Raw genomic sequence first — 14,376 nt, 5'->3', positions numbered from 1 at the left:
AAAAAAAAAAAAAAAAAAAAAAAGACTGACAGTTTGTATTGACTTAATATCCTAACAATTATTATACATTAATTACACCTAAATGCCCCAAATGTTGTTTTAAAACACTCATGTCACTAAACTGTATTATAAGAAAAAATGAAAAATGGACCACAACATTGAGTTTTGAATAATTTCATTTAAACAGCATTATTTTTGCTACTACGGGAAAATTTAATTCACAAAAGGGAAAACACAGCAATATTAATGTTGACTTTTAAATGGTATTCATAAATTTGCAGAATGTTGGATTTCACATCGAAGTACCTTAACCAGGAGGCAAAAGTTTCACTGTTATTTGTTTATGTGTATAAACAGATATAGTCACTTCCCAGCAACATATGAATTTATTAATATACACAATATTTGTTCTACAGAGTGTTAGAGCTATGTATACTTAATAATTGCAACAGAAAACCATAAAAGCACTGATTTAGAGGTTATTTCTTTCTCCATATAATCAAGAATGGTCAATTAATGAAAAATTTCAAACAATGTTTTACAAGTTAAATTATATTATTTAAAAATTTTAAATTATATTTACACAGAGCATTCATGCCTTTATTGTAATACTTTATACAACTGATTATTTTACACATAATAACTTTCTCAACAATTATTCAAAATGGTAATTCTGGCATTCCTAATTTTTGTCCCTATTTTGATTTCACTCATTGCAGGAATGAATTTTCTCAGTCAACTAGTGTTAAAATGTAAAAATGAACTTTATTACAAGCAGACGTTTATTTTATAACATAAATATTTAAATTAGTGAATTGCATGGAGTTCTTCAACGGAAAGTGTTAACTTTATTGAGGAAAATTTAATTGCAGAATGGTTATACTGTGAATAAGTTTTGCATGTATGTCTATCTACCTGTCTTTTATTTTTATTGCATCATTAGTTTTAATTGCTTTTATTATATCAAGTTAAAACATTTGCATATTATAATTGTGTATAGTTATATATTTTACCAAGCAAGTACTTTGAATTACAGACATCTATAATATACAGCGTGTGAATAATTTTGAAATAGATTTACATATTTATTTATGGAGTTGTATTGGGATCACTGGGATAGTTTCCCAAAATAGAACAACTAATTTCTGTAAGGGTATTAAGAAGACAACTGTCATATAATGCTTACCAAGTAGTTTTCAAAGTACATAAACAATATCTTGTAATGAACACTCAGATTAGCATATCAGATGAAAGAGTGGAAATTCATCCTAAATAACTTCTTAAGACATTATGAAAAATTAAAGAAACAAAGATTCTTTTTTCCTTGTCCCATATGACTATGATTTTTCAGTCTAAAGTTTGAGGTTGTATTTGCTGGTTTAATCACCTTCTGAAATGTTGCATCTCATGCAATGTCTTCCAATAAATTTGGAATACATGTGAAACCACATTGTGATACTAAATGAATAAGAGAAGAATGGAAACAATATTTTAATGAAAGTGACTGTCCAGGGGGGAAAAAAAAACTAAAGAATGACTTTATGTAGTAGTCTATGAGATTGTTTCATTTATCTTTCTTTTAAATGTTATAAAAACTATACATATATAAAACTTTACTTCTTTTGGAATTTCATATATATTCCATATATACATACAATATATAATATACATACAAAATATATAACTATACTTTATAGACACAAAAATATATATACTTTGTATATATACTAGTAAGGTTTATATATGTTATATATTTTATATATATTCACTATATATTGTATACATATTCTTCTAAGTCTATACATTGTATACACATATACATTTAATATATATATATGTAATACATGTATATGTATATACACACTTTGAAGTAAACATTAGGGAGAGCTTTGGGATCAGTGCTGTTGAGAAGTAAGGTAGCCATTCACTATCACTGATAAAGGATGAACTGCTTCAGTTTATCCAGGAGCAAATATCATATATTAAGGTAACCATGCAGCAAGAGTGCAAGCAGATCAGTTGAATACAGCTAGGAAGTTTTTACACTATACTCATAATCTCAGCAGAGGGGAAAGTGAGGACTAAAATTCCTCTTAGTAATCTTGACACCTAGACTGTGTTGTCTTAATGAAAAATAGAGTAATAATTCATAATTTGTTTACTCAAAAGAGACTCATGAGTGTGTATGAAGGTGATAATGGGACTTAGCACAGAAAAGCCACCCTCATTCCAGTTCTTGAATAAGCTAAATCACTGTGTAGGAGTTAACTATGAGTATTAGTCCGTGCTCCAACTTCAAATATGAGAGAACTATTCTAACAAAAAACTAAGCATGTAGTAAGAAGAACCATGGAGAGTGTATCTTTGTGTGTGTTTCCATACTTTGCATATGTTGATGTCTCTAATTACAATGAAAAACCAATCAAACCAAAGCACTAAGAAAACAAAATCTTACTTTTGAGATTAACCACTATTAAACGTGAAGACATGTACAAAACCATTTATAATAAAATTTACAATAGAATAATGAAATAAAATAATAAAAATTTTACAAATCTGACTGTGCAATGGTAAAAGATGGGGAAAAGGCAAAATAAAATGCTCAGAGTAAAATGGGAATTATATATTTGGGTGAGTCGTTGAAAGACACTGCCAAGTCTAAATGGAAGCAATAAAACAAGGCTGCAGAAAGAAATAGAACTCTGATCAATTTTATATAACAACCTAAATGGGAAAAGAATTTGAAAAATAATGGACATGTGTATATGCATAACTGAATCACTTTGTTGTACACCTGAAACTATCACAACATTGTTAACTATAATCCAAAATAAAATGAAATGTTAAAATGTAAAATAAAAAGGAAAGAAATAGAGAAATGGAACAATGAGAGAAAACTTGGCAAATAAGGATATAAATACAGATATAAAGACAAATACAGTATCTGTCTTTTTTTGTCTTATTTCACTTAGCATCATGTCCTCCAAGTCCATCCATATTACTGCAAATGACAACATTTTGTTCTTTTTCTTATGGTTGAGTTCTACCTCCCACTTTTTAATCTTGGTTAAGAATGCAAAAATATAAAACCTAGAAGAGATACTGAAAAAATTATATAATGTAAAGTGTACACTAATGACAAGTAATAAATAATGCTTTGCTAATAATAATAATAACAACAACAACATGAAAGGCTAAAGATTTGGCCAGTGTTCCTAAAAAATTGGTTCTACAATGTGTGCTGGTGTGTGATAAAGCCATAAACCAAATGGACATCTACAATTTTACTACCTTCACTCTCCTACTTATTTTTCTGACTATGAAAAACAAGGCATTATGTAGTACAATGTGTAATTATCATTTTACTTCTCCAATGGCACAATCAAACTGCTTGACCTATGTTTTCTTTTCTTTTGCTTCTTAGTACAAAGCCAGTATATAAGCTATAATAAAATATCTTACCTATTGAAGCCTTAATACTTCTATGGAAATAAACATACTTAAGAAAATAACTGAAAAGTGTTCGAGACATGTCACTATTTTGGACAAGAAGACTCAATACTGTAAAGACATGAATTTTCCCAAAATGAATTTATAAATGTGGCACAATTGCCGTATCAATATTCTAATGGGTTATCAATCTTTCTCATTTGGCAACATTATTCTAATGTTAATTTGGAAGAATAGCAAAGAAACTACAGATAAGGTAAGAGGAGAAAGTAGGGGAAGAAAGGAAGGAGGTAGAAGAAAGAAGAAAAAACAGGAGAGAGAAGGAGGGAGGAAATATTGAATAAGAGGTAGTAACACTATCATGTTACACTATCACATATTAAACTACAGTTATAATTAATACATTTTTAAATTAAAACATTTAGAAATAGAAATACATTTAAAATTATAACTATATATTTAAATCAGATAATTACTGTAATAAAATATTGAAACCCAAGACATACCAGTGTCTACCACTAAAATATATATATAGAGAGAGTATATGTTTATCTATATATATATTAGTGGAAGTATAAATATTTGAAATGCAATGGAAAATATATAACATAATAGTAACTTACAGTCTTTTGACATACAAGTTAATTTTAATTTGGTTTATACAGTAAAAAACAATAAAGACCCATAAATCCAAAAGTATCTAATACAAAGGAAAACATAAGTAAAATACAATTAATTTAATTTTTTTTTAACTATCAGTTTTTAAACACTCACAAGATCTGTGGCCAAGTGACTCAAATAGAAATCATATATATATATACATATGTATACATGTATACATTTATACATGTATATATATACACACATGTATATATACACATATATGTTTAAGTATATATGTGCACATTATTTTTAAGTGTATATGTACACATATATATGATTTCTATTATATATGTAATATATATGTGTACTCATGTTTCATGCATTAATATAAACACTAGGTGGAATTATATTGTTTGCTTTTCTACAGCTATGTCAATACTCATACCAAGTAGAACATGATTGATTTTGGGAAAGTTCTGAGGACTTAAATTTCAAGAATAGAAATAAAATAACATCATTTAGAAAATCAGTGACTATGTCATTAAATATAGAAATTATGCATTCAAAAAGTCCTAAAAATAAATCATAAAAATCAAGTAATATTTTTCCAATATATTTGGGAGGGAGAAAATAATAGTTATTCCAATGCTTTACTAAAGTTATCATTAGTATTATTTATCATTAGTATTCATTTAGTTACTTCACTAGTGTGATATCATTTAGTGTTATCGTGGTATTGATGATATTAAATATTATAAATTAGTTTCTTAATTGAAATTAATATTTCTAACCACATTTTTGTAACTTTACTGCTCTACATAAATATCAATAATTTGGATAGACTTAGGTATAGGTATAGGTGTAGGTAAAGACATAGAAGATAACCAGCATGTACAATTTGGTTGTTATGTATAATTCACAGATAGTATTAGAAGAGCTATTGATTTAATTTAGTTTAGATTAATTCAGTAATTTACATTCTTGTAAATAGGCAAAAGTTTAATAAATCTAGAATTATAATTCAAGTAAATATCCATAATCCAAAGGTATAGAACAAATAAATGAACATGTTAGTATCACTTCAATAGTCTGTATCTTTTTTATATATAAGTTTATTTATTTATTTTTGGCTACATTGAGTCTTCGTTGCTGCATGCGGGCTTTCTCTTGGTGCACGGGCTTCTCACTGCGGTAGCTTCTCTTTTTGCAGAGCACAGGCTCTAGGCATGCGGGCTTCAGTAGTTGTGGCTCGCGGGCTCTAGAGCACAGGCTCAGTTGTTGTGGCACACGGGCTTAGTTGCTCCGTGGCATGTAGGATATTCCCAGACCAGGGCTTAAACCTGTGTCTCCTGAAATGGCAGGCGGATTCTTTATTTTTTGTCTATAAACATCTTTTTTTTTAATATTTTTATTGGAGTACAATTGCTTTACAATGTTGTGTTAGTTTCTGCTGTATAACAAAGTGAATCAGCTATATGTATGCATATATGCCCATATCTCCTCCCTCTTGTGTCTCCCTCCCACACTCCCTATCCCACCTGGGCCACTAGGGAAGTCCCAGTCTGCATCTATTAATAAAGTGTTCACAGGAAAAATGATATAAAATGTTTATTTTATGTAACTATGTAATAAAAAGGTTTCAAGGAATACATTATTAGCAAGTGAAAAGTAAGAGAAGATAAGTTTAATTCACTACATGTAAGATTGTCAAAATCATTATATCAGTCAGTGACTATGATAAATTTATTGTAAATCAGGTATGTGAGTTCAATATTTAAAAATATTTTTACTAAATTATTCTATAGCAATAAAATATGAACTTGAGCATCAAGAATAATAGCAAAAATATTATTACAATAGTCAATTACTTATAACTTCTGAATGACTATCCACAGAATACATATATTTAGTTATCTAACAGATAATGCTGTATAGGTCAGTATATGCTATTCACTGATCTACTAAAAGATTTTTTAGGATCTTCTAAACATTAATATTTTGGAAAAATGAAAAGATGGGAACAGAAAAACCTCGAAATTATTACTAAGGAAAACCCATTTCAAAAACATTTCTCCACTGATGGTATACCATAACATGAAGCAGAAAAGAAAGAGCCAAAGTAAAAATTGAATGCTTAGTATTTATTGAAAACCAATCACTCAGAATACATCTAAATAATGAAATGCATTTAACTAATCTTACTGGCTGCAATAAAAATTAAAACTAATGGTGATAATTTTTATTATTTTAAATGACTGATTTGGCATCATGTAACGTTTGCCACAAAATCTAAGACATTGGTGCTTTAAAGAATTTCAGTATTTTTTAAATGAAATTCCGTGTATTAAAATGAAAACTGATCTTCATTAAAATCCTATCCACAAATGCCCTAGAAGTTCTTGGTAACTCATTTGGCTGCTGAAAATTTCAATTCCCAAGATCATCCAAGCAAAGCAGATGCCAGATGCTTCCACAGAAACAGGACCAAATGCCCTATGTGGTTAGATATAAAATGTGATATTTAGTGAGGAAAAGTCATTTTTCTTTTCTTTTTCTATAAGATAAAGAACCAAAAATAGTCATAGAATCAGAGATGATTTCACTATATGCATTATCCAAATAAAGTTAGTGCCAAACTTCTTAAATCACACACAGTTTAAAGAACAGAGCCTATCTACTTTGAAACAAATTTTTACATTATCATACACTTTAATTTGGTACTTGGTGGCAGGCAAATTATTTTTAAAATTTAGTTTAGAAGAAATTCATAGGAATTTAGAAGTAGAAGAGACCTTAGAAAATGTTTAGGTCAAATCATACACTATATGGATGAGAATAGAGTCAGTAAAATTAATTAAGTAAATTCTAAAAGTGGCAAGATTAACCATTAATGTGTCTTTCATTGGTAAAAAATAATTATGTAGTTATTGTAGATCTTTTCGATATACAAAAAGTGTATCTTACTGCATTTTAAAGAACTGTTCAAACTAAGCATTATATCCTTCCTTCAAGGATATAAGACATTAAATGCCAATTTAATTTATGTAACTACTTATATGCATAAAAGTATAATATTATGAATAACTAAAAGTGTTTTAAAAACAAGCTTCAGTATGATACACTGGTCAGATTCAATACTCTTAATATATTATATATATCACATCCTCCACCTAGCTTGTTCTGGTTATGTTAAATAACGTAACTTTATCATGTTTATTCATGCCCTAGATCATTATTAATACACATGCATCGATATGAAAGAGCACTTATAGGTGAATTAACAAATTGTGCATATCTTAAAGACTTATACAAGTAGAACCAGTGAAAAACATTTTTTTTCAAATAAAAGATCTTTAAAAAAGGGATGAAAAAATTATGCACAAAATTTTATATTTGAACAAGAAAGAACAGCCAAGTCAGAGAATACCATTTCCAAAGAATTTCCCATGGAACTCAGTTGAGGGAGCTGTTAAGGTAGAAGAGCAGAACAAAGTATTTCTAGGTCAATAGTTATCCTTATTTCCAACACAAACCCCACAAGGATCATAGTGCACATTAGATTTTTAAAGGTTCTGATGAGCCTTACAGTAAAGAGAGCTAAAGACACAAAGAAAGAACCACAATGAGATGGGTAGGAAAGGTGGAGATGTGGTACAGTTAAAATCCACACACGTGGGGAGGTGATCCACATGCCCAGGTAGGCGACCCTTCAGCAGGAGGATAATAAAAGTGGAAGAGGTTCTCCCCAAGGAGTAAGGAGTCTGAGCCCCACATCTGGCTCCCCAGCCTGGGGGTCCTGCACGATGAAGACAAGCCCAAGAACATCTGGCTTTAAAGACCAGCAGGACTGGTGTAAGAAGAGCAGAGGGGCTGTAGGAAACAGAAACTCTACTCTTAAGGGCTTGAGCTAAATCTCACATGCTCTAAGTCCCAGTGCAGAGGTAGTAATTTGAAAGAAGCCTGGGTCAGACCCACCTGTTGATCTTGGAGAGCCTCTGGAGAGGCAGGAGGCAACTGGGATTCCCCCTGGGAAAATAAATGATGGTAGCAGCCATTTTTAGGAACTCATTCTACCACGAGGACATTGGTGCTGGCAAATGCCATATTGGAGATCTCCCTGTAGCCTATTAGTGCAGGCACTTACCCAACCACCAGCTGAAAGCGTTTTCTCTAAGATCAGGACGCCCACTCCTACCACTTTTAGACAACATAGTAGTGAATGTCCAAGCTACAGCAATCAGTCAGGAAAAAATAAATAAATAAAAGGTATCCAAATTGGAAAGGAAGAAGTAAAGCTGTCACTGTTTGCAGATGACATGATACTATATACAGAAAATCCTAAAAATGCCACCAAAAAACTATTAGAACTTAATGAATTCAGTAAAGTTGCAGAATACAAATTCAATATATAAAAATCTGTTGCATTTCTATCAGAAGAAAAATTACTAAAACAATCCCATTTACAATTGCATGAAAATGAATAAAATACCTAGAAATAAATCTAACTAAGCAGGTAAAAGACTTGTACTGGAAAATAAGACACTTATGAAAGACACTGCAATGACACAAACAAATGGAAAGATACTGTGCCTACAGATTGAAAGAATTAATATTTTTAATAGGATAATACTCCCCCAACCAATCTATAAATTCCATGCAATCTGTATCAAAACACCAAGGGCATTTTTCACAGGACCAGAACAGATAATTCTAAAACTTGTATGGAAACATAAAAGACCCTGAGTAGCCACAACAATCTTGAGAAAGAAGAACAAAACTGGAAGTATCACACTCCCTGATTTCAAACCATACTACAAAGCTACAGTTAAAAAAAAAAAAAGCATAGTACTGGCACAAAAACTGACACAAAGATCAATGGAACAGAATAGAGAACTCAGAAATAAACCCACACTTTTATGGTCAATTCATCTATTGCCAAAGAAGGCAAGAATATACAATAGGGAAAAGACAGCCTCTTCAATAGATAGTTTTGGGAAAACTGGCCACTACATGCAAAAGAATCAAACTGGGCTACTTTTTACACCATACACACACATACAAAACCCTCAAACTGGATTAAAGACTTAAATGTAAGACATGAAACCATAAAACTCCTAGAAGAAAACATAGGCATTGAACTCTTTGACATGGGTCTCAGAAATATTTTTTGGATATGTCCCTCGGGCAAGGGAAACAAAAGCAAAAATAAACAAATGGGTCTGTATCAACTAAAAATGTTTGTTCAGCAAAGTAAACTATCAAGAAAATGGAAAAGCAGACTACTGAATAGGAGAAGATATTTGCAAATTACAATCTGACAAGAGGTTAATATCTAAAATATACAAAGAACTCATACAACTTAACTTAAAAAAAACCCAAAACCTGATTAAGAATGAGCAGACGACCCAAATAGATATTTTTCCAAAGAAGTCATACAGATGGCCAACAGGCGCACAAAAAGATGCTCAACTTCAGTAATCATCAGGGAAATGCAAATTAAAACCTCAATGCGATATCACTTCACACCTGTCAGAATGGCTGTTATCAAAAAGACGAGATAACAAGTGTTCCTTGTTCTGGCCTGAAAGTCTCATTCCTGCACAGAATTTGATCCAGAGGCTCCCAACCACCGTCTCTACTCCCCACACACACCTGGCTTAGCCCCTGTTGACAGCGCTGGTGCACTGTGACTCTGAGATGGGGGGAGGGGAAGCGAGGCATCCATGGAAGTTGGGGTTTGTCTGATAGGTGATACGAGCCAGACTTCTCACAGACAAGCCTGGGATGAGGTGCCTCAGGCACCCAGGGCACCCAGGTATCACTCATCCCAGGACTCCCCTGCCTGGCCCTGTAGAAATCCTGTGAGATCTGGCTTCTGGGAAGAGTGTGGGTCAACAGCTGATCCTAAGGGCTGTTTCCATGATTCTCTGTGTTTCCCCTGACACTTAGTGCATCACAGACCATCCTCTCCCTGACCCTCCATCAGGACTCGCACTTACTCCCACAAAAAAAATAGAGAAAAAAAATTATTCAGCCGAACACCATCTACCTCGGACCTCCAAAGATTCAGGCACATCCCACATACAAAATAAAATCAATATATATTCATCCCTTCCAAACACCCTCTGGTATCTTGGGGAGGAGTTTACAGGAAGAAGTTTCACGGGTTATTGAATTCTCCCTCTGAAAAGTTATCCCTGTGATAGAACTCATCTAATTAGAAAATGCAGTACAGAATTCATCCGTGACTATAGCTGATGTAATCAGTGACACTACCTCAGCCCAGGAAGACGTTCTGGTTAGCCTCAACACATTGGGGAGAATATGTCCTACATAGTTTGTTTCCACATTGTGGAGAATATATTCTACAGGATATCAGTTTCCACATAAGTATTTGTTTTAGGCTTTCAGGTAGATTATTAATTACCTTTCATATTTACTTTGTTAGCACACCGTATTCCCTTTATCACACTGATGTGTGTCCATTTTATTTTGCTGTGTGTCTCATTAGACTATGTTCTTTTTTTTGCGGTACGCGGGCCTCTCACTGCTGTGGCCTCTTCCGTTGCAGAGCCCAGGCTCCAGACGCGCAGGCTCAGCGGCCATGGCTCACGGGCCCAGCTGCTCCGCGGCATGTGGGATCCTCCCGGACCGGGGCACGAACCGGCGTCCCCTGCATCAGCAGGCGGACTCTCAACCACTGTGCCACCAGGTAAGCCCGACTATGTTCTCTTTGAAATGAGATCTTGTGTTCATTTTTGTATTTGCATTAGCATGGTGTAATGTGTTGTAATATATGCTTTCAGGAAATTGTTAAATAAATGTCTGTAAAAATACTTCTGTGGCATATTTTAATTGAAGTTTTAACAGCTCATTCAGGGCTTTTACTAAAGAGTAGGCAGTTGGGAGTCCACGGAAGACTTTTCGAGAAGGGCAGTTATGTAGTCATATGTGCAATTTAGTAAGACTAATTTGAGAGAGGTTTTTATAGTGCGTTGAGGCAAGACATGCATGAGGCAATTACTTCTGTGAGGAGAGTGTTACAAAAGTCCAAATGGTAGATGTAGTAGGGTTAATCCTAGATGGCTGCTAGCCATTATAGAAAAGAAGTAAGACATCACATGGAAATATGCTATGAAAACTAGAGGGAAGAGAATCTAAAAATTCAATAATGATGTGATGGAAGGGAAGCAAGTGCTTATTTATTAAAAAAGAAGAGGGCTTCCCTGGTGGCGCAGCGGTTGAGAGTCCTCCTGCCGATGCAGGGGACGCGGGGTCGTGCCCCGGTCTGGGAAGATCCCACATGCCGCGGAGCGGCTGGGTCCGTGAGCCATGGCCGCTGAGCCTGCGCGTCCGGAGCCTGTGCTCCGCAACAGGAGAGGCCACAACAGTGAGAGGCCCGCGTACCGCAAAAAAAAAAAAAAAGAAGTAGACCATTGATTATGTCATTTATACGTTACAACTAAAGGTTAGTATTCACAGCACACAGAAAATTCGTGAATTAAAAATGGTTACCGGGCTTCCCTGGTGGCGCAGTGGTTGAGAGTCCGCCTGCCGTTGCAGGGGACATGGGTTCGTGCCCCGGTCTGGGAGGATCCCGCATGCCGCGGAGCGGCTGGGTCCGTGAGCCATGGCCGCTGAGCCTGCGCGTCCGGAGCCTGTGCTCCGCAACAGGAGAGGCCACAACAGTGAGAGGCCCGCGTACCGCAAAAAAAAAAAAAAAAAAAAAAAAAATGGTTACCTATTTATTTTATGTTGATGGAAAAAAGATGCTAAAATCATTTAATTTTTAAAATATTTTTGCATAAAGTCATACAAATAGAATCTGCATTTGTAAAATTTTTGAAATTTTATATATAACAAAATTATTAACAAGAAGATATTCTTCATTCCTAATCAATACCCAAAGTATTAGTGCTATGGAAGTTTAAAGAAATAACATTATCATTGTACTCTCTGATATAAAAGTATAAATCTAATTATAATTCATATAGCAGATGGCTATTTAAATAGTATGTGGGTTTTAGCTATGTTCTAATAATTTCCTATAAATGTAATATTTAACAACTCTTTTTTTTCACTAAAAATTGAATTTATACATTCACTAAAAGTAACAACCTATAAGGAAAATATTATTAGAAAGGCTATTTTTTCTGTTTGTATCATAGTAAATGTTCTTAAAGGAGTTCTTGGCTCTCTCCTTGAAATTGACTTTGGATTATCTATAAACTTTTGGAAATCATATGCATGAGTGTGAGTATGCATGAATATGTGAATCTTTATACTGATAATGTCCTTAATTTTCATTATAATTTTTAACATCCAAAACATGAAAGTTAGGAATCTTTATATTATAGAAATGAGTTCATAAAACTAAATATTAGAATTTAAAAACTGTTCATCATGTATCTAGTCTATTTGAGTCCATGTTCTAAGATACAAATTTCACCAAGTATGGATATAATCACGAATTGTAAACAGGCAGGGTTACACCACCTATATACAAGGATACTGATTCAAATGAAACATAGCTAAAAGTTATTATTAATACATAGGCAAACTGTTCATAAAAATCTATACATATAAGAAGACTGTAAATTTTTGTAATACACAGTGTATTTTAGAGCAATTTTAGGTTCACAGTAAAATTGAGCAAAATGTACAGAGATGAAAACTCTTTGGTATTTATTAAAGAAGTGATCTGAGAGAAGGTGGGAATTAAGTAGACATAAATGCCTAAACTCATATTTGCATTCAACATTGAGAGATTCTATATAGTTTTACTAGAACTGGCTCACCTTGGCTATCAAGAGCCTACTTCTAAATTCTAAGAATTTTGTGAGTTGGGCATTAAACACAGGTTTTATTAAAATTCTATATAAAAACAAGTGAATAAAAATATATTAAAAACAAAGGCAAGGTGCAACCCATTGCTTTCTAATTATTTTATTAAATTTTGCTATTATCTATGCTATAAAGATTATTTTTGTCTACTGTACCTCTATGGTGGAATGAGACTATAATATGGTTCTACTGTTAATTCCTTCTCATATCTGTGTTCAGCAACATGACATAAGCAGTTTTATGGGTTCAACTGTCTCCCTCCATAATTCATAGATTGAAGTCCTAACACCAGGTACCTCAGAATGTGACTGAATTTAGTGATAGGGTCAGCATTCAGTGATAGGTACAGAAGTAATCAAGTTAAAATGAGATCATTAAGGTGGGCCCTATTCCAATCTTGATGATATCTTTATAAAAATGGGAAATGTGGACACAGACACCTGCACAGAAGGAAGACAATGTGAAGAGACATGGAGAAAAGATGGCCATCTACAAGCCAAGGAAAGAGGCCTGACACAGATCCTTCCCTCACAGCCATCAGAAGGAACCAACCCTGCTGACACCTTAATTTTAGACTTCTATCCTCCAGAAACATGAGATAATTTTCTTTCGTTTGTGGTACTTTGTTATACAGCCTTAGAAAACTAACACACTAGCTTGGAATTTGCCACAACAGAAGTTTCTATGTCATGGAAAGTGAAAAAGACTAGAAGCTACATCTTTTGTTCCTGAAGATTTGATTGGTAAACATTTAGCAGCACACACACACACACACTGTGTGTGTGTGTGTGTGTATGTGTGTGATTTGCAAGAATTATGAAATATTTTACTCCATGAATGACTACTGTCCTCTCATAAAGGCTTGTAAATTGAAGCAGCTTTTAGTATGCTAATAATTTGGTCTCTGGTTTAATAAACCATCATGATGTATTTTGAATAAAAAATGGATAATGACACTTTCACAAGTAGGAAATCAGAGAGGCAAATGGAAAGATGCAGTTTGAACCTGGCTAGATTCTACAGAGATGATAGATCTAAGTGAGACAATGAACTGATAAAGTATGAGTGAGTCAGTCAAAGAAAAACTGTACAAGTAATATGTCAGTCAGGGAAACATGGTGATTTCTGTCAATCATAATATTTAGCATGTCTATCCTGAGGGAGTTGTGAGTCATCCTCTGCCTATTGGACAGAGAAAAGGTTCCCAGCACCCTCTGTTACTAAGGTACCAGTGCAGAGGTGATTCTTGTTGTCTAGAGAATCGAGCTCACTTGCACCATTTTCTCTAAAAGCAGGGTCAGCCCACAAAGGCATGTGCCTATGAAACATTTAATACAGAATCTCTTCCATGCACACCCTGTGAATGCCCTACAATGGTACAGACTTTTGTTTGTCTCAGCATAAAACACTCAATTACACTATAAGAAGTTATTTTGCCATTTCTGAGCACTGCAACTTGGAGAAGTGTAAGTAACTTAA

Source organism: Neophocaena asiaeorientalis, unplaced genomic scaffold, assembly GCF_003031525.2.
Source record: "Neophocaena asiaeorientalis asiaeorientalis breed wild unplaced genomic scaffold, Neophocaena_asiaeorientalis_V1.1 scaffold175, whole genome shotgun sequence".
NCBI classification, from domain to species: Eukaryota; Metazoa; Chordata; class Mammalia; order Artiodactyla; family Phocoenidae; genus Neophocaena; species Neophocaena asiaeorientalis.
Note: the sequence above shows the minus strand (reverse complement) of the source record.